The 19,542-nt window shown below is 44.0% G+C and overlaps 1 non-coding gene across 1 annotated transcript; it reads left to right on the forward strand.

Annotated features, from left to right (window-relative positions):
• Positions 1–18,635: 18,635 nt before the first annotated feature.
• Positions 18,636–18,710, forward strand: Trnat-ugu (transfer RNA threonine (anticodon UGU)). Its single transcript has one exon. It is a non-coding gene; the product is annotated as a tRNA-Thr (tRNA).
• The last annotated feature ends 832 nt before the right edge of the window (positions 18,711–19,542 follow it).

The following is a 19,542-nucleotide window of genomic DNA, read 5'->3' on the forward strand; positions in this document are numbered from 1 at the left end:
GGAAGAGATGGTGGAGTCATCTCGCAGTGGTCGGCAGCTGTGATTTAGATGACACTTGAGGATAGCGCCTCCGTCTTTCTCCAAGGGAGTTATAGGTGCGCTATCATGGAGAAGAAGTACTTCCCTAAGGGAGGAGTGTCCTGCAGCAGGATGGTGGCTTCAGGAATGAGAGCTGTTACGGTGGGGGCCTAGACCCAGAAGTGGGGCCAAAGGCCAAAGGCCAGTAACTCGGAGGCGGCCGCGAAGACAAGAAAGATCTTCTCGGCCGAGAACAAGGAGGAGTGAACCTGGAAAGAAAAGACGTGCAGGACTGTCATCAAGAAACAGTGACTGAACCACCGATAGCAGCTGCCCTGGCGTGGCCAAGCCTTGCGGCAAAACTTCAAATACCGGCGAATGAGAGTTCTCCAGGTCCGGCTAATGTCCTGTGGACAGTGTCCAGGTGAAAAAAGGTAAGCGCGACTAGAGATGTCCAGGGGTGGTGACCAGGCTGAAGTGGCACCAGGTGGGGTCCTGCAGGAGGTACGACGAGTGCTGTGAAATCACCTGTCGGAGAAAAAGAGTGTGAGGCCAGTGTGACTAAAAATCTGAGGTAGGAGAGGGAGGAGGAGACCGAGGATGTGGGCCAAGCATCAACGACAGGTAGAAAGGAAGGGTTAAGAAAGGGCGACTGGTTAGTAAGGGATATGCCGTGATGAGCTTGGCACGGTCAGTGTTAAACCCAGACAATGGCGAGCTGTGACCTCCGAGTGTCGAGTGCATGGAGAGGAGCCAGATGATGTCCTATAAAACCGTCTGGCAGAAGAAAAACAGAAAAACTTGGTGACGACAAGTGACTCACAGAAGCTAGACAGTTTTGCTATGGCGTACATGGCAGCACCTGGTACCGCAGCGCTTGCTGAAAGCGTGAGCTGCAGCGGTTGAGTTGCTGGCGTACTGGAAGGGTGACACTATCAGTACGCTACTGCGTGGTTGGTCACTGAGCCATAGGCGACATTCCTCTTCTCTAACGAGGAGATGATGGAGCCATCTCGTTTTGTGGTCAGTACAAGATACCATTGATTTCTGTCATAAATATACTTCTTTCTGTGATAAAAAACGCATTGCCATTCGACACTCTTAGTAGAAATTCAACTGTCTGTTAACTAAGACCCCTGCAGACAAAATAGCATCCACGATTGTCATGTGTGTGAGGAGCTAAGGGTCTGAAGACTAAGAAATATAAGTTTTGGTTGTTTCACATGAAGAATGGATAAAGAAAAGACATGCGACAGGAAAAAATCACCATTCATTGGGGTTTGACTCGGGTCCCTGCGAATCTGAAAAGAGAAGAACATCACAGTTTACCGTCCCGTCGACAGTGAGGTCATTAGAGACGGAGCGCAAGCTCCGATTACAGACGGATGGGGAAGGAAATCGGCGGTGCCCTTCCAAAGGAGTCGTCCTAGCATTTGCCTGAAGCCAATTAGGGAAATCACGTAAAAGCTAAATCTAGGTGGTCGGACGGGTCCGGCAGTGCGCTGACCGTTGCACTATCTCGCTCTGTTATCTTTGAAGCTGCAATCACAGGTTTCTTAACTTTTGTCTATATCCAATCACTGTATCTACCGAGACAAAAGAACAGCAGCTTACTTAGTAATTATCATTCTGTATATTTATTAATAATACCTAATCTGATTACGCAATCTGTTCTTTTATAGTTTACGTCATTACAAGGCTGATAATATGTCACATTTAAATTATGGGCTGACAGAAACCACAATTATTTGTCCGAATACTTGCCTATCCACACAGCCTGTGCTTATCTTCTTCACGGCCCACGTTGTTACTGAGACCCGTGGAAAGCGGCTTGCAGAACTTGCCGCGCATCCAACAGGTGGTTATGAAGATGACCTCCTTGCCCGTCGTCGGAGAAGACTAAAGTTTACGAACAGTGCTGAATCCTTACTCAACACTTTGCACATCACTGTGACTAACTACGAAAAAACATCCGCTGTTCCTGCATATCCTCTAAGCAAAGAACTTATGAAACCTGAAGGATACGATGAAAAGATAGCAATTGTCCATTTATTGATTCTATATGTACACGAATTCGAGAAGTTAGTCAGCTAGATGACAATGATGACACAAGATTAAATGCTGCAACTCCCTTCACCGTCATAATACAAAAATATACAGGGTGTACTACTATGCTTCCGCCGTTTTTTCCCCAACATTTGAGGCTTTAATGAAACAAATTGGATACACATGTATCATTCAAAGTTTTTCCAGCGCTGCCCACTACTTTTTCCCATCTTTCGGGCACTGTAGGAATCCCGCGTCGAAAAAATTGTTCATCTTTTGAAGCGATCCACGAATCGATCCAATTTGTGACTTCTTCATGAGATCTGGAGTGTTGGTCAGCTAGGCCATGCGCCATTGATTTAAACAGGTGATAGTCAGAGGTAGCAATGTCTGAGGGAATATGGCGGGTGGGGTAGGACGTTCCATTTTAACGTTTCCAAGTGCGTTTTGACATATTTTGCAACGTGGGGTCGAGCGTTGTCGTGCTGCAAAATCACTTTATCGTGCCTCTCGCTGTGTTGCAGCCGTTTGTCTTTTAATGCTCTGCTCAGACGCATTAATTGCGTTCGATAACGAGCACCTGTGATTGTTTCACTTGGTTTCAACACCTCATAGTACACGACGCCGAGCTGGTCCCACCAAATGCAGAGCATGATCTTGGAGCAGTGAATCTTCGGTTTAGCCGTGGACGTGGAAGCACGGCCGGGATAAAAAAAAAGGTTCAAATGGCTCTGAGCACTATGAGACTTAGTCGGCCGGAGTGACCGAGCAGTTCTAGGCGCTACAGTCTGGAACCGCGCGAACGCTACGGTCGCAGGTTCGAATCCTGCCTCGGACATGGATGTGTGTGATGTCCTTAGGTTAGTTAGGTTTAAGTAGTTCTAAGTTCTAGGGGACTGATGACCTCAGCAGTTAAGTCCCATAGTGCTCAGAGTCATTTGAACCATTTTGAACCACTATGAGAAACTTCTAAGGTCATCAGTCCCCTAGAACTTAGAACTACGTAAACCTAACTAACCTAAGGACATCACCCACATCCAAGCCCGAGGCAGGATTCGAACCTGCGACGGTAGCGGTGGCGTGGTTCCAGACTGTAGCGCCTAGAACCGCTTGGCCAATCCCCACGATTTTTTGCGTTTAGGGTTATCGTAATGAACCCATTTTTCGTCCCCGGTCACAATTCGATGCAGAAATCCCTTCCGTTTTTGCCTCTGAAGTAACCGTTCACAAACACACAAACGCCGTTCAACGTCTCTTGGTTTCAGTTAACCCGGGGCCCAAGTTTCTTCTTCCTGAATCATGCCCATAGCTTTGAGACGTTTTCAAATGGCTTGCTGTGTCACTCCCACTAATCGTGCAACTTCTTCTTACGTCTGACATGAGTATTCGCTCAGCAATGTCTCCAATTCTGCATCTTCGAAAACATTCTCTCTTCCACTACTGTGCCGGTCTACGACGTTAAAATCACCGTTCTTGATGCGTTGAAACCACTCACGACACTTTCTTTCACTAATATCGTCCTTACCATACGTACCGGAGAGCATTAGGTGAGACGCAGCCGCTGTTTTCTTCATATTGAAACAGAACAGTAACACCTCCCGCAAATGACGAGAATTAGGCTCGTAAACTGACATTTTCAATCAAGAACAACCTTATGATGCAGACCACAAATCGGCTAATGTTTGAATGAGGTTATGTTGACCGAGGTCCAAGCTAACTCCCTGACCTCTGCGATCTGTTTCTTTTGACCGCTGCTTACCGTTGTCGTCACCTATCGGCAAACGGTGGTAGCAAAGTTGTGCACCTTATATTTTGAATTTTTCTGGGAAGTAATTTATTCTCTTGAGATAGCTGTGGCTCTTATTGGTCGTAAATAGTTTTGCAACAATGAAGAGTATTACATCTTCTCAGAGGGAAGGATCCGCCCACATGCATTTAGAGTTTCCGTGGTTTCAGCAAGTCAATACAAGAGCTTTTTTCAATGATAGGAAGATTCCTCTCCCCGTCGAAATAAATCCGCACTATATATCCATTATATACACATTTTTAAAAAAATGATAGTTACTTTCGATTGTCTAACATGAATATTTCACAGAGTGAAAGCTGCAGAATTCAGTGTGTGTTTTTAGAGATGTCAATGGTCTGATGATGGAGTTAGGTGTACAACATAATCAACAGGAGTGGCGACTATTTATTGACTCCAGTAAAACTAGCTTGATTAGCAGTACTACTGCATAATGGCAATGGATTTCCGTCGGTACCTTTGGCTTACGCAGTACACATGAAAGAAACGTATGAAACCATGTCTTTGCTGCTAGAGGCAATCAAATATAAGGATCATGAATGGAAGCTTTACTGTGATTTAAAAGTTGATGCACTCCTTACAGGTTTACAGGCTGGATTCACGGAATACTGCTGCTTTTGTGCCTTTGGGATAGCCGTGACACCAAGAACCATTACACAGTCAAGGAATGGCCTATAAGGATGTCATATGTTCCTGGAAACGTAAATGTGAACAATGCCCCTTTGGTTGAATCCGATAAAATCATTTTACTCCCCCTTCATATCAAGTTGGGCCTTATCAAGAACTTTGTAAAAGCTCTGGATAAAGTAGGTGAGGCCTTCAATCACTTAAAAGAGAAGTTTCCCAAGTGAAGTGAGGCAAAGCTGAAAGAGGGTACATTTGTTGGACCACAAATAAGAAAATTTCTGAAAGATCCACCCTTTGATACCAAGCTCACAGATATCCAATTAGCTGCTTGGTCTTCTTTTAAGGCAATTGTGAAGTACTTTTTGGGCAACAGAAAAGACAAAAACTATGTTAATATTGAGAATGATCTGTTGGACAACTATAAGAACACGGGGTGTAGAATTTCGCTTAAAATTCGCTTTTTACATTCTCACCTTGATTTTTTCCCAGAAAATATGGAAGCCATAAGCGGTGAGAATGGTAAACGCTTTCACCAAGATATTCTTACCATGGAATACCAAGGACATTGAAGCCCTTCGATGATGGGTGACTACTGCTGGTTTCGTGTTAGGAAGAGTGATGAAACGACAAACCAAAGAAGAGTTCCATTGTCACATTTTTCAAAAACCAAGCACTATTAACGGTGAAAACATCTTCTGAACTAATCTTGACCTTTTATTGGCATCATCCCCATATATACATACAAAATAGTATTGATTGATGGATGTCCGTGATGTCCTTAGGTTACTTAGGTTTAAGTAGTTCTAAGTCTAGGGGACTGAGGACCGCAGGTGTTAAGTCCCATAGTGCTTAGAGGCATTTGATATTGATTTCAAACTTCCTGAATGTGTATTTTTGTTTGCCTTAATTGCGTCAGTTTTCGCTACTACCATTTTTTATTCTGCTGTGTATCCAGGAAATGTAACGTCATAGGGAAAAACTGTCCTTACTAGTGCATTCAGCAAAAAAATGGTTCAAACGGCTCTAAGCACAATGAGACTTAACATCTAAGGTCATCAGTCCTCTAGACTTAGAACTACTTAAACCTAACTAACCTAAAGACATCACACACATCCATACCCGAGGCAGGAGTCGAACCTGTGACCGCAGCAGCTGCGCGGTTCCAGACTGAAGCGCCTAGAACCGCTCGACCACAGCGGCCGGCCTGTATTCAGCAACCAAAACTAGGTAAATCCACCCATTTACAAACGAGATGCAGAAAAAGTTTAAGTTTATTAACTAATGTTATTATTACAGGTTCCAGGAAAGCCACGATGAATGTCCCCCCCCCCCCCTCCCCCCAGTGTAATAGTGCCCACAACGGCGTGTATTTCTGGCGTGTTGCATGTTTCGAGTTGATGTTAGATTCGATTACGGCGAATCCGGACACTAACATCTACCTGATATAACAAGAAACGTAATTCATCCGATTAAGCGACACGTTTCCATCGGTCCACGGTCCAATTTCAATGATCACGTAACCACCCCAGTAGTAATTCACGATGTCTATGGATCAACATGGGGATACTTTAAAGCACCATGTACAATAATGTGCGCTGAACTGTGTTGTAGACTGTCAGCTAGGAGGAAATGCTGGGTGAGTTGCGGCCAACACGGAAACTGTTTTAGCACGGAGGAACGACCGAGCGTCCAAGTTTGCAAGTGAAGCATAAATGACCTTATGGAAGGTGACGGATACCATCATACTAGTGACAAAGCTGAGTATCGTAAGGAAGGCTAGTTATGATGCAGCAGTAAGTATTCAAGATCTGAACCAGCAGAAAAGAGCCTCTGAAAGGTGAAGCTGCGAAAGTCTGAAGTGACTAGGAGAGCTGACAGCGAGGGACACAAGGACTCGTGATTATATAGCCATCCTCACCGCAAAAGATTGCACGGGAAGAGCCCACTCTTCTTAACAAATGTCTGATGCTGATTGCTGATCATCAAGTGCGTAGTTTTAGCCCGTGTTTCGGTTGCAGCTATCCAATGTGAGGAAAAGATTTGGAGGTCGACCTTCGGCATGCCTCGCTGTCTTTGATCGTCTGTGGAACCACGAGTCTGACTGGAAGGAAGCTGCTGCTTCCAGCTGCACTGCCAACTTCTGAGGCAACGCTGATGGGATGCGGAGGCTGCCATCACCCTGTAGGCCTGCTGGAGGCTTCACCTGCGTGACCTAGTCACCGTCCGTCATCCACCTTCGAGAAGGGGACCACTGCTGTTCATCCCATTCCTGTGGCAGACACCGATGCTGTCAGCTCCTGTTTCCTAAGCGAACTCTGAGGGCCGACCCCTGCGAGCCAGCGGGTACTTCAGGTGGACCTGGAGCCTGACTCGTGAGTGCAAATCTTCAACGTCAATGTGTGCGCTTCGGGAATCGATACGTGGAACTGGAGGCCCCCAGAGTCCACGGGCTGATGACTGCGCCGTGACGCAACAACAGCCAACTGACGCTTCACTGCGCTGGTGGTACTGCAAGTCGACCACACGCCGGCCTTCCACTGCTGATGAGGCATTGCTCCACCGCCGCAGCTGAGGCGCGGTGCTTTGGAAGACAATCCTGTATTACTGCCTAATAAACGTGTTATTACCAGTTATGTTCTCTTGGCGTTCTCGAGCGTAACTAGGTCCTCAACACCACATCTCGCCCGGCTCCCTCCTGACGACTTCAGGAGTCTGGGACCAGACTCCTATAGTACTCTATCGTCAGATCTGCCACAGACTGCCATCTATCCTACTTTACAGATCAGGCAAGTCCTCGACCTCACCGTTCTCTGACGAGGCGCGGGCGTCCAGCAACTTGTCACCTACTCGTGGTTTCATTGACCTTCAACCTCTTTCCTTAGACGCACACATCAGTAGCACGTAAGCAGCCTACCAGCTTCGCCGTTTTGGACACGTCCCTTCCCAGGCGCCGGGCCATAACAGTCTATGCTTTGTGAAAGTCCATTATGCTAGATGATTTCCCCATTTGTCGTATCATCCCTAGAGCGACTCCTCATTCTTCTCTGCTCCTTTTATTTACCTTTCTTGTCGCCTTACGTGTCTGTGTTGCCACCAAACGACATTCTGTCTCGCGGTGAACTTTGGTCATAAGTGCTGTTATTGAAAAACACCTTTTACCTGCGGTAGTAATAATGAGGATTTTCAAACCGTGGGACGGTGTAGAATATGACTAATGAGAAAAGTACGCAAGTTTCGGGGCGCCACCTACTGAAAGATTAACGTTTACATAATGTCTGTATAAATGCTTAAAATCTCATATGAGCTTCTTGTATTAATTCTTGAGTTGAAGATGTACCTATTTGCAGCTTATATACAAATCAACAAACATACACACTGTTGTGTCTAGACAAGACAGCCTAGACACAATGAGAGGAAGCCGAAAGGCACGCGCTTAAACTCACGCAGGCTGGCGTGAGGCCTGAAACAGGATACGTAATGAATGCTATAAAGAAAAGTACGTAGCTTCTGGAATACTTAACTTTAATCCACATTTGTAGAACATCGCTCTTCATGATACATTAATAGAATCTCAATATCAATTGAATACGGCGCCTTGCTAGGTCGTAGCAAATGTAGCTGAAGGCTATGCTAACTATCGTCTCGGCAAATGAGAGCGTAGTTGTCAGTGAACCGTTCCTTGCAAAGTCGGCTGTACAACTGGGGCGAGTGCTAGTACGTCTCACTAGACCTGCCGTGTGGTGGCGCTCGGTCTGCAATTACTGACAGTGGCGACACGCGGGTCCGTCGTATACTAGCGGACCGCGGCCGATTTAAAAGCTACCACCTAGCAAGTGTGGTGTCTGGCGGTGACACCACACACACACACGAAACAGTTGGAGCACATCACATCACCTTTAATCATTGGTGACATACGTGCGCTGCACATTTCGAACAAGTATTCGGCTTCACATTCTCAACACATTAGCAAATATACTTTCACGTGTACCACACTTTCCAATTATTAGTGTGGGACATGCAGGTTTGGACAGAAACGTGACAACAGCGAGAGAAATGCTTACTTGGACATAATATCTGATGTCAGCCAAGCCTTCAGATTTCGTTGTTGTAGCTGACCACAAACGGCACCTGTGCAATTTCCTCAATACATCGTAAGTGTAAGTAGTGGTCAGAAAAGTGTTTTGTGTAGATGTGAATGCATTATGTAGGAGTTAAGGAATTCGAACGTGAGCAAAATGTTGGTGCATTATGATGCGAGCTTCCATAACCAAAGGAGCCGAAGTGTTTGGTGTTTCTGGAGGCACCGTATCGGAGATTCATATCACATACAGGGAAAGCGAAAAAAGTCTTCCGCTAAGTCTAAAAGCAGATGAAAATGTACGTTGAGTATTCGCGACAGACCATCACTGAAAAGGATTGTGACGAGAAATAAGAGGGCGACAGCTGAAAAAAATCGCTATAGATATGAATGTCGCACTCACGGACCCTGTCTGTACCAACTGTACAAGAAGCTCGATAAGCAGGGAATTCCAGCCGAGTTGGAATTCCAAAACTGCCTATCAGTGATACGAATTCCTGTGATGAGGAAACATGGTGCCGAACCCATAAAAGCTCAACTATGGAGCGATGGAAGAAAGTAATTCGGTCGGATGCGTCTCGTTTCACACTAACTTCTGACTGAGTTTACAGCATAGGAGCGAAAAATGGCGGGGTTTATGTAATGATTTGGGCTGCTATATTACGGTATTTCATGAAGCGCATGATTACTTTGTGAGGCTGCATTAAAGCCATGGATTATGTGACCATTTTGGATGATCATTTCCATCCCATGGTACAATGTTTGTTCCCCAATCCTAAAGCTGTGTTCCATGACGATAGAGCCCCTGTTCATCGCAGCTCGCATAGTCCAGCACTGGTTTTGTGAGCACGAGGCTGAATTGTACCCACAATGGCTCTAAACACTCCTCATACTAACTTTCCTACGCCACTAACATTATGCACCCTTCAGCAAAGGAAATATTTCTTGATTCAAAGATATCCCAACAGTATCGATGTACATGAAGTAGCGAAGACTTTGGGAACGAGGTTCAAATGCGTTCATTTGTTTTCTTCAGTTGGGTTGGTACGGGAATGTGTTGAAAACTTACAGCTGCTCGAAACGCAGGTAGAGCTATGTTTTAGCCGCCACTTATCTGCAGAACGCAGGACATAGAAGACTTACTTTGGATAGGCTGCTCTACAAGCTGTGGGTATCGAAAATCTTCATTAATCCTGAATGTGTTCCTGAAGACCCTTGATTATCTCTATTTTCTGCATCATCAGTCAACGCCACATTCAGAGCGTATTACCATTGGGGAATTTCGACTATCTGGTCGTGCATAACGGCCTACCGATAATACGACACGTGTAAGGGCTGACATGGACATTCTTGCTTCACGTATTCTTTCTTTCTAACCATTTAATGTTCCGAGGCTTGCGTTTTCGGTAACACACAGTCACGCACTGTGTGTCTTTAGCATCTGGCCATATGTACACTCACATCGTCAGTGATCGCAATTCCTGACATTTTTTTTGGCTACTTTCATATCATTACAGATTTTTCGAACTTGTTGTTACTGATTTTGCACGTCATCTGAGTAATCTTCCGTAATCCTAAACCTATATTTCTCATGGTCACAGTCTCACATTTTCGTAACAGACAGAGATATGTACACACTCTGACATAAAACCTGGCCGGCAGCCGGGCCACCGCAGTGTTCAGCTCATCGCCGACTACGAGGTGGAACTAATAATAAAGCCGCACTTGTAATACTCTTAAGTTTAGCTAACTGCATAAAACGGCAATACTGTAGGCTGCGGCAGTTCCTGGAGGAAGTCTCGTCGTCTGTTCGAAATTTCCTTCAAAGCGGATGCACGTTATCTAACGGTAAACAGCGCGTCGTCTGAATTAAAAGTTTTTCGTTCGAAACCGCTTGCTGCCAGAAATTTTATAGCGCCTATCGTCTGAGTAGTGACGTCTGGTAGCACGGCTGAAATCTATTTGACTTTCTGACATACCGGTTATAATAGTTCTAGCCAACGACTTTTTTGCGAAAGATTTCTTGGCCGACTGTTTGCCTCTGAACGCCGCATGCATCAGAGCTTTCTGGGATTCACTTGCCAGCGCCCTGCTGCACTGCCTCGTACCTCGTCGAAAGCGTCAATTAGCGCTGATAGTTTTGGTGAGTATAAAATGCTTTACTGATGTTGAATGATGCGGCACAAAGAAGTCTACGATTTGCATTTTACGATCGGTAGCAACGGAGGCGGACGACTGGTTTTTATATGATGAGTATTGTATTATACTAAAATGTAAGGTATGCGTACCGTCAATCCAGTGTGACTAACTTACTACGTTGCTTAATTTTATTCTTAACGCTTCACATCTTGTTTCTTTCCCTGTTAGGAGCATTTCCTCATGCACTTTTTCGTCAGAAATTCGTATGTTTTCGTCAAGCCACAGTCATTGACTGTGCCGTAATAAGTTTTACTGTCATGGTTTGATTTCTTACGGCACCTGTTGCGGCGGCGCGGTTACGTTCGTTCATTACCTGCACCTACTTGAGAACTCGGTGCAGCAGATCGCCGATAGAAAAGTCGAGCAGAAACCTACCGCACTACAACACACACCAGGCTGCATACAACGTAACTATTCTAAGAATCGGGAAAAGGTCTTAATTTTGAATGAAAGGTGGAAATACCGGCAAACCTTCGGTATATTCTGAACTTTGAGATGTACACTTTCACTGCCAAGCCCATGCTAATCTTAACACAGTCATGCACAAACCCTTCCATTCACATTAGCATGTTTATGGTAACGTATTTCCCGAAATCTTATAACTTCCTTCGGAGCTCATACAACACACGACCGTACCATTGAAAGACTGGGCTCCGACTCCTTTAGACTGCTGTAACCATTCCGCGAGGGTTAGTCAAATGAAAACCTTAAATTTGTAATTCTAATTTCTCGTATTTTATTTTCGTTGTCCTTACACCCAATGTATGTTAGCGGCAGCAGAATAGTTCGGCAATCATCTTCAAATGCCGGTTCTCTAAATTTTCCCAATATTGTTTCTCGAAAAGAACGTCGTCTCCCCTCCATGGATTCCAGTTTGAGTTCCCGAAGCGTCTCCGTAACACTGATATGTTGTTTGAACCTGCCGGTAACAGATCTAAAACAGCCCGCCTCTGAATTGGTCTCATGTTTTCATTCAATCGGGCCTTCGTCGGATCCAAAACACTCGAGCAATACTCAAGAAAAGGTCGCACCAAGGTCCTATATGCGATCTCCTCTTTCCTAAAATTCTCCCAATAAACCGAGGTCAACTATTCGTCTTCCCTGCCACAATTCTCACGTGCTCGTTGCACCTCATATCGCCTTGCAATGTTACACTCAGATATTTAAACGATTTGACTGTGTCAGGCAGGACTCTAGTAATACTGTTTCCGGACAGTACATGTTTGATCTTCCTACTCATCCGCATTAATTTACATTTTGCCACATTTGCAGCTCGCTGTCATTCAACTGGAAATTTGTGTACGTCGTCTTATATCTTCCTACAGTCACTCAACTTCGACGCCTTACCGTACACCACCGCATCATCAGCAAAACAACAGCAGATTGCCACCCACCCTCACAGTCAAATCATTTATGTACATAGAGAACAACAGCTGTCCCATGACACTCCCCTAGGGCATTCCTGACGATACCCTTGTCTCTGATGAACACTCGCCGTCGAGGACACTGTACTGGGTTTTAATGTTTAAGAAGTCTTTGAACCACTCGCATATCTGTGGACTTATTCCACATGTTCGTACCTTCGTTAACGCCCTGAAACGGGGCACAGTGTCAAATGCTTTCTGGAAATTTAGAAATATTGAATCTGTCTGTTTCCTTTCTGAGCCGTGGTGCGCCTATTCTGGCACGCCAGCTCATTGGCACGACTATCGATTACCTGCTGTACAACGATCTTTGCCCATGTTGTGATCTGGCGACGGGATGTGCGGTCGTGAGGTTAGTCGTCGAACTCGCTACGAGGCGCTAGGACGTGTTTGAGGGGACGAAGGAGCAAAACACGCGGCCTCGAGCAGCAGCGGCGCGGCCGGTCTGCCTTGCAGGACGGTCAGGAGTTTGTGGTGCACCTGCCTGATGTCTACTCCGGCCGCTGGTCGTCGCATTGCTTTGGTGTCTGTTTTATCAGACAAGACAATTTCCTCGAGACCATCTCGCACAACGCTCTCCATCGGAGGTATAAGTGGTTTTGGTGCCTTCGTTTCGCGGAAACATTTGCGTTGTAGCGACTGTCTGTATGTGTTGTTGATGTAAGAGCAGCCGGCAAGGAGTTCAAATTGCTCTGAGCACTATGGGACTTAACATCTGTGGTCATCAGTCCCCTAGAGAATCAATTACATTAATTAACTTGTTGTGCTCCTTGTGTTATTTGGGCTCGTAACGGACTGGTGTGCCTTGTAAACCACTTTCATATTATTGATTATTGCCTTTAGAAAAAAAGGGGGACCATCATGTGACACCTTTTTAAAATCGCCTTCTGATTGTACTTTGTTTCGTAAGTATAGAAGTCTCCGGTAAGTTGTTGTAATTGTACATTTGATATTGTCTTAAGAACGGCCACTTGTTGATTGCCTCTAATTTGTTTTATAAAAGCTTGTTTTGAAAAATTATTAATTGAACTGCTAGTTGTTGTGTTAAGGAGTCACATAGAAGGGGCCTTGACCTTCCATGCTAAGTGTACCCCTCATCCCGACTTCCTAACTTACACCTTCATCCATAATTCTCAGTATATAATGTGAGTTTCGTACGAGCGATGCTTTCTAAAACCGTGCTGATTCGTGCACATAAGCTTCTCAGTCTCAAGAAAGTTTATTATATTCGAAGTGAAAATATGTTCAAGGATTCTGCAGTAAACAGTAGTATAGATATTGGTATGTCATTCTGCGGGTCCGTTCTCTTACCTTTCTTATACAGGGTGAGTCACCTAACGTTACCGCTGGATATATTTCGTAAACCACATCAAATACTGACGAATCGATTCCACAGACCGAACGTGAGGAGAGGGGCTAGTGTAATTGGTTAATACAAACCATTAAAAAATGCACGGAAGTATGTTTTTAACACAAACCTACGTTTTTTTTTAATGGAACCCCGTTAGTTTTGTTAACACATCTGAACATATAAACAAATACGTAATCAGTGCCGTTTGTTGCATTGTAAAATGTTAATTACATCCGGAGATATTGTAGCCTAAAGTTGACGCTTGAGTACCACTCCTCCGCTGTTCGATCGTATGTATCGGAGAGCACCGAATTAAGTAGGGATCCAAAGGGAACGGTGATGAACCTTAGGTACAGAAGAGACTGGAACAGCACATTAAGTCCACATGCTAACACCTTTTTATTGGTCTTTTTCACTGACGCACATGTACATTACCATGAGGGGTGAGGTACACGTACATACGTGGTTTCCGTTTTCAATTACGGAGTGGAATAGTGTGTCCCGACATGTCAGGCCAATAGATGTTCAATGTGGTGGCCATCATTTGCTGCTCACAATTGCAATCTCTGGCGTAATGAATGTCGTACACGCCGCAGTACATCTGGTATAATGTCGCCACAGGCTGCCACAATACGCCGTTTCATATCCTCTGGGGTTGTAGGCACATCACGGTACACATTCTCCTTTAACGTACCCCACAGAAAGAAGTCCAGAGGTCTAAGATCAGGAGAACGGGCTGGCCAATTTATGCGTCCTCCACGTCCTATAAACGCCCGTCGAACGTGTACCTCACCCCTCATGGTAATGTACATGTGCGTCAGTGAAAAATACCAATAAAAAGGTGTTAGCATGTGGACGTAATGTGCTGTTCCAGTCTCTTCTGTACTTAACGTCCATCACCGTTCCCTTTGGATCCCTACGTAATTCGGTGCTCTCCGATACACACGATCGAACAGCGGAGGAGTGGTACTCAAGCGTGAACTTTAGGTTACAATATCTCCGGATGTAATTAACATTTTACAATGCAACAAACGGCACTGATTACGTATTTGTTTATATGTTCAGATGTGCAAACAAAACTAACGGGTTTCCATTTAAAAAAAACGTAGGTTTGTGTTAAAAACATACTTCCGTGCATTTTTTAAAGGTTTGTATTAACCTATTACACTAGCCCCTCTCCTCACGTTCGGTCTGTGGAATCGATTCGACAGTATTTGATGTGGTTTACGAAATATATCCAGCGGTAATGTTAGGTGACTCACCCTGTATACTGGAGTCACCTGCGCTTGTTTCCAGTTGCTTGGAACTTTGCGCTGGGCGAGAGATTCTCAATAAATACAAGCTAGGTAAGGAGCCAGTGCCGTAGCGAACTCTTTTTAAAACCGATTTGAGATTTCATCGAAACCTGGTGATTCATTTGCTTTCAGATCTTTCATTCAGTTTTTCCTCTGCTCCAGGTGATGTAAAGTGGTATTTGCGATGCAGGCGACTATGGATACTCCTGCGGGAATGCCAGGAGGCACGGAGTGTAAAGATCCGTCACTTAACTTGAGACATTTAGCAGCTCACCTAAAACAGTAGCGAAAAGAACTGACAGGATTCAGTTTTTGCAGAAAAATTGGGACTTTTTTCGAAAGAAGCTACTCTTTTAGAAAGGGAGCACTGTACAACTATGTCGATGAGGCACTGCTGCAGTGAACACTTTCTCATTGACGTAATCGTAGCTGAGGTAGGTAGCTCGCAACGAGAAAGATGACAGTAGGGTAGCCTACGCACGAAACAACCTTTTTGCAGTCAAAAAAGTTTAATTTACTAATTCAATGTATTACCTTAAGTGGGAATATTTCATCGAGATGACAAGGAGAAGTCAAGTGAATTTAGCAGGATCAATCTGTCCAACACCCACATATCACTGTTAAGACAATTGAGTTGCCAAAAAATGCCTACGGCGTTGAAAGGTATTGACTACACTAATGGCAAGAAGAACACATGTTCTCAGGTGCAATTGTGCAAAAGCGGATTAGGACATCCAGTATAGCGCGAGACACTGTGCTCTACAGATTTCAGATGTTCTTTATTTTTGAATCACTGTACGGAGTAACTAGCAACTTAAATGATTTGCTTGTATGGAACAATGAAGGGCGTTCTGAATTAAGTTCTGACTACCACACGAAATCAAAGAGACAGGCAAAAGTGAGAGAAGTTTAGCATACATTCCTTACGTCAAGAAGAGATGGTGTGATATTAAGATTAGTTATGAACTGAATGGGACATATCGTAGCAAGGTAATTTTTCTATTACACTTCGATAGTATTCTTCATAGGAATATGCCGATATTTTTGTACTAACAACATCTATAGGGGCAGTCAGGTAGTAAACTGGTAGGGAACTGCACCAAATTCAGGCACTGCGCAAAACCTGTCCCCGCTCGAGGCGGTAAACATTCTGCTCTTATTATTATTTTATTTCTCTCGGTCTGAGGTGTACTGCAAATGGAAAAGCTCGTTCACCAGACGCTGTTGGCATTTATTGACAAAGCTTCCTGAGTGATCATGCCATAAACATTGTATGTAGATGACACTTATAGTTCTTTTGATGTACAGACGTAAATATATGGGCAATAAACTGTAGTCGAATTAAGTCGCTGATGCAGAGAGAGTTTTGCTATGTAGACAGTAAAATATCTGATGGTGGCAGAAGTACAACGAATATAAAATATAGACTGGCCAGAGTATGAACAGCTTTTTTGAAAGATAAACATGGTAATATCAAAGATAAATTTGAATATTACGAACTCTTTACTGAAAGTATTTGTCAGTCTTCTTAGTGGTGTAGGTTTTTGTTAGTACTCATAAACATTATCCCAACAGAAATATTAGCCATGATCAGAGTCACAGAAATGGGAAAAACAATTGTTAGGGTATTATTCAGTCTTCCACTCTTTTTAGGCAGTTGGCTACGCAATGTATCTGAAATCTGGAGAACATGGTGTCTCAAGCTAGACTGGACAGATTTACTGTCTGTTAACACAGAATAACATGCAAGAAGACGAAGTATTGCCAACATATTGTCTGTAGACGTGAAATCGAAAAACTATCCAAACATTGCCGGACTGTTTTAAATATTGTTGGAGAGTATACTATTGCTAATTTATTTTTCTCTTATGTTTATCTGCTGTCTCCTCTAAACTTACGAAAGAACGCTATTTAGTACGCACTGTACTAATAGAAATGAATAACAGCTTATAAAGATAATGTTACGAAGAAAGACGTTAGAGAACTACCACAGACGTATGCAAACCGGGCAGCAAGGATGGATACATAACAAAATCCAGTGCTACAGTTAAGTCAGTACAATTGACAGAAGCTGAAAAACAGGGCAATAAAAGGTGTGCAATTCAGCAAGTTTTTCTCCTTTAGATCCACAGGGTACAGAATTAAGACAACGTTAAAACCTATAGAAGAGAAGTTGTTTTAGGATTTCCTTACTGACTGTCGATCTGCCTACTAGTGGCTCCTTCACAGAAGAGGTAAAAATCTTGACTCTGAAAACTAACACATTCTTGCGCCTGAAGGGCGAACACTTCACCGCTAAGATAGCGTGCAGCTGCGGCTAACAGCTCTCCCTTTTTGTGCCGGTCATGGCCCACACAGAGAATTCACAAATTGAATAGCGAAGTAAGCTGCAGTTTCTGTTCGAATGAGCTTCCTGGACTGTAAACCATTAATTTGCTACATCTACGTCATCCCTCGAGTGAAAATAATTCAGAAAATTTAATGTAACTGACAAAAAATTCGCGAGTAAATTTACCAGTATAATTCTGAACCAAACCAGGAAGAAAATCGACGGTCACATAGTTGCCAAACATATTCTATAGCCGGCCGGGATGGCCGAGCGGTTCTAGGTGCTACAGTTTGGAACCGCGGGACCGCTACGGTCGCAGGTTCAAATCCTGTCTCGGGCATGGATGTGTGTAATATCCTTAGGTTACTTAGGTTTACGTAGTTCTAAGTTCTAGAGGACTGATGACCTTAGAAGTTAAGTCCCATAGTGCTCAGAGCCATTTGAACCATATTCTATAACGCTGCGAATCCTCCATTAGACTAGCGACTGGCAGAATACGGCTGCTCAGGTGATGTAAATCTTGAGCTGGCTGCCACAGCGGGAAGCTTGCCCTATGAAGACGTGGTGTCAACGGCTGGCGCTGCAATGGCTGGCAGCAGATTTACCCAGCATAGGCCAATGAATTTTATTCGCATTTCCGTAACTACGATTTGGATCTAAAGAGTAGTTACGAATAATACCCAAATGTACCGACTGTAACTCAAACATATTAAATAAAGAGCAGAGAAATTTATTTCGGCGGTCCTCCTCCTCTGTATCTTTTGTAGGTGTTTTTGCTCTTCTATCTTAAGCAAACTGCAAACTAAAAAACTCATTACCTGGAAGCGATTCACTTTTTTAGCATCACCAGATACTATAAACGTTATGATTAAGGAACACTCACATTAATTTTGTCCTTGAAAACATTTTTCCTTATGAATGCTTGCATTATCACCACCTGTAATACGTAATAACACGAATGAACAGATAACATAACACTTTTTGTGGATGTTCGCGTTTGGTAATCAGATTTCATATGCTGTGAATAACATACACAGGGTGTCCGAAAAGATCCAGTTCCAAAACGCTGCAGAAAGAGAACCAATGCAAAGAATGAGTTCAAATTTGAACAACGTATTATTGATACAGGGGGAAACGCCTGAAACAATAATAATAATAATAATAATAATAATAATAATAATAATAACAAAGTAACGAAAGTGTTACCAATAGATGGCACTGTCGGAGTCTTAACGCAAACGGGGTCGGATACAAATGAGAGATTGAATCCAATACGACTGCTACATTACACCATTCTTACTGTTCAATGCACTCGTATATTGCAGCACAAGTTTGGCAGTCGACAGTTGTGATGGGCAAATATCTGTTAGGTACATTGCGTATGTAGATTGTGGACAGTTGGAAATGTGGGTCTCACGGGAAGAGTGCACGGAATAAGTCCCTGCAGTCGCGCTATTCATCTGTGTCCTCGGTGGCTCAGATGGATAGAGCGTCTGCCATGTAAGCTGGAGATCCCGGGTTCGATTCCCGGTCGGGACACACATTTTCAGCTGTCCCCATTGAGGTACATCAACAACACCTGTCGTCAGCTGAGGGTTTCAATTAATTATCAGTTGTGACACGGCAAGGTCGTACCACATCGGATGAGAAAAATTGGTGTTTATGTGTCCTGAGGCCAAAGCCCACATAAAAGCAAAATCGCATGGGGTTTTAATTGTCCAAACACCAAAGACAGGATAAAAAGCAATACGATATCGGTTTTTAGTTGTCCTGGAACCAAAAACAGCAATATGACATCGTTTTGTAATGAACCTGCTGCCAAAAGCTCTGTAAATAGCAAACTGACATCTGTTGCCCTTGTCGTGAGACTGACTCTAAGACATGTTCAAGTTGCTGTCCAACATTTTCTGCCACTAGGTATAATCGAGGAACAGCACGTCTCACAACTGAAGGGTGTCTCTCGGTGGTCACATTCAGACTGTGTTGCGCAATGCGTGCCTTCAATTCAGCACTGAACACAACATATTTCAGATAACCTCACAGCCCGAAATCACACGGATTTCTATCAGACGATATAGATGGCCATAGCGTTGAACACTGATGGTACAGGTAACAGTGCCCGCACGACTAATCTTCTCGAAAATATACGGCCCTAAAATAAATGGTGTCTTCATCCAGCACCACGCAGTCACCTTTGCAGAATGGAGTGCTGTTTGATGTGCGTACGGGTTTCCTGTTGCCCATAATCTGTAAATCTACGTTCTGACATGTCCTTGGAGATGAAAATGGGCTTCTTCTGTCCACAGAATGTTCCGTGGTGATTCATTGTCCACGTCCACGCATGCAAAACGTTCCAGAGCAGACGTTTGCT

This window comes from Schistocerca cancellata, chromosome 6 (assembly GCF_023864275.1).
Source record: "Schistocerca cancellata isolate TAMUIC-IGC-003103 chromosome 6, iqSchCanc2.1, whole genome shotgun sequence".
NCBI lineage: Eukaryota > Metazoa > Arthropoda > Insecta > Orthoptera > Acrididae > Schistocerca > Schistocerca cancellata.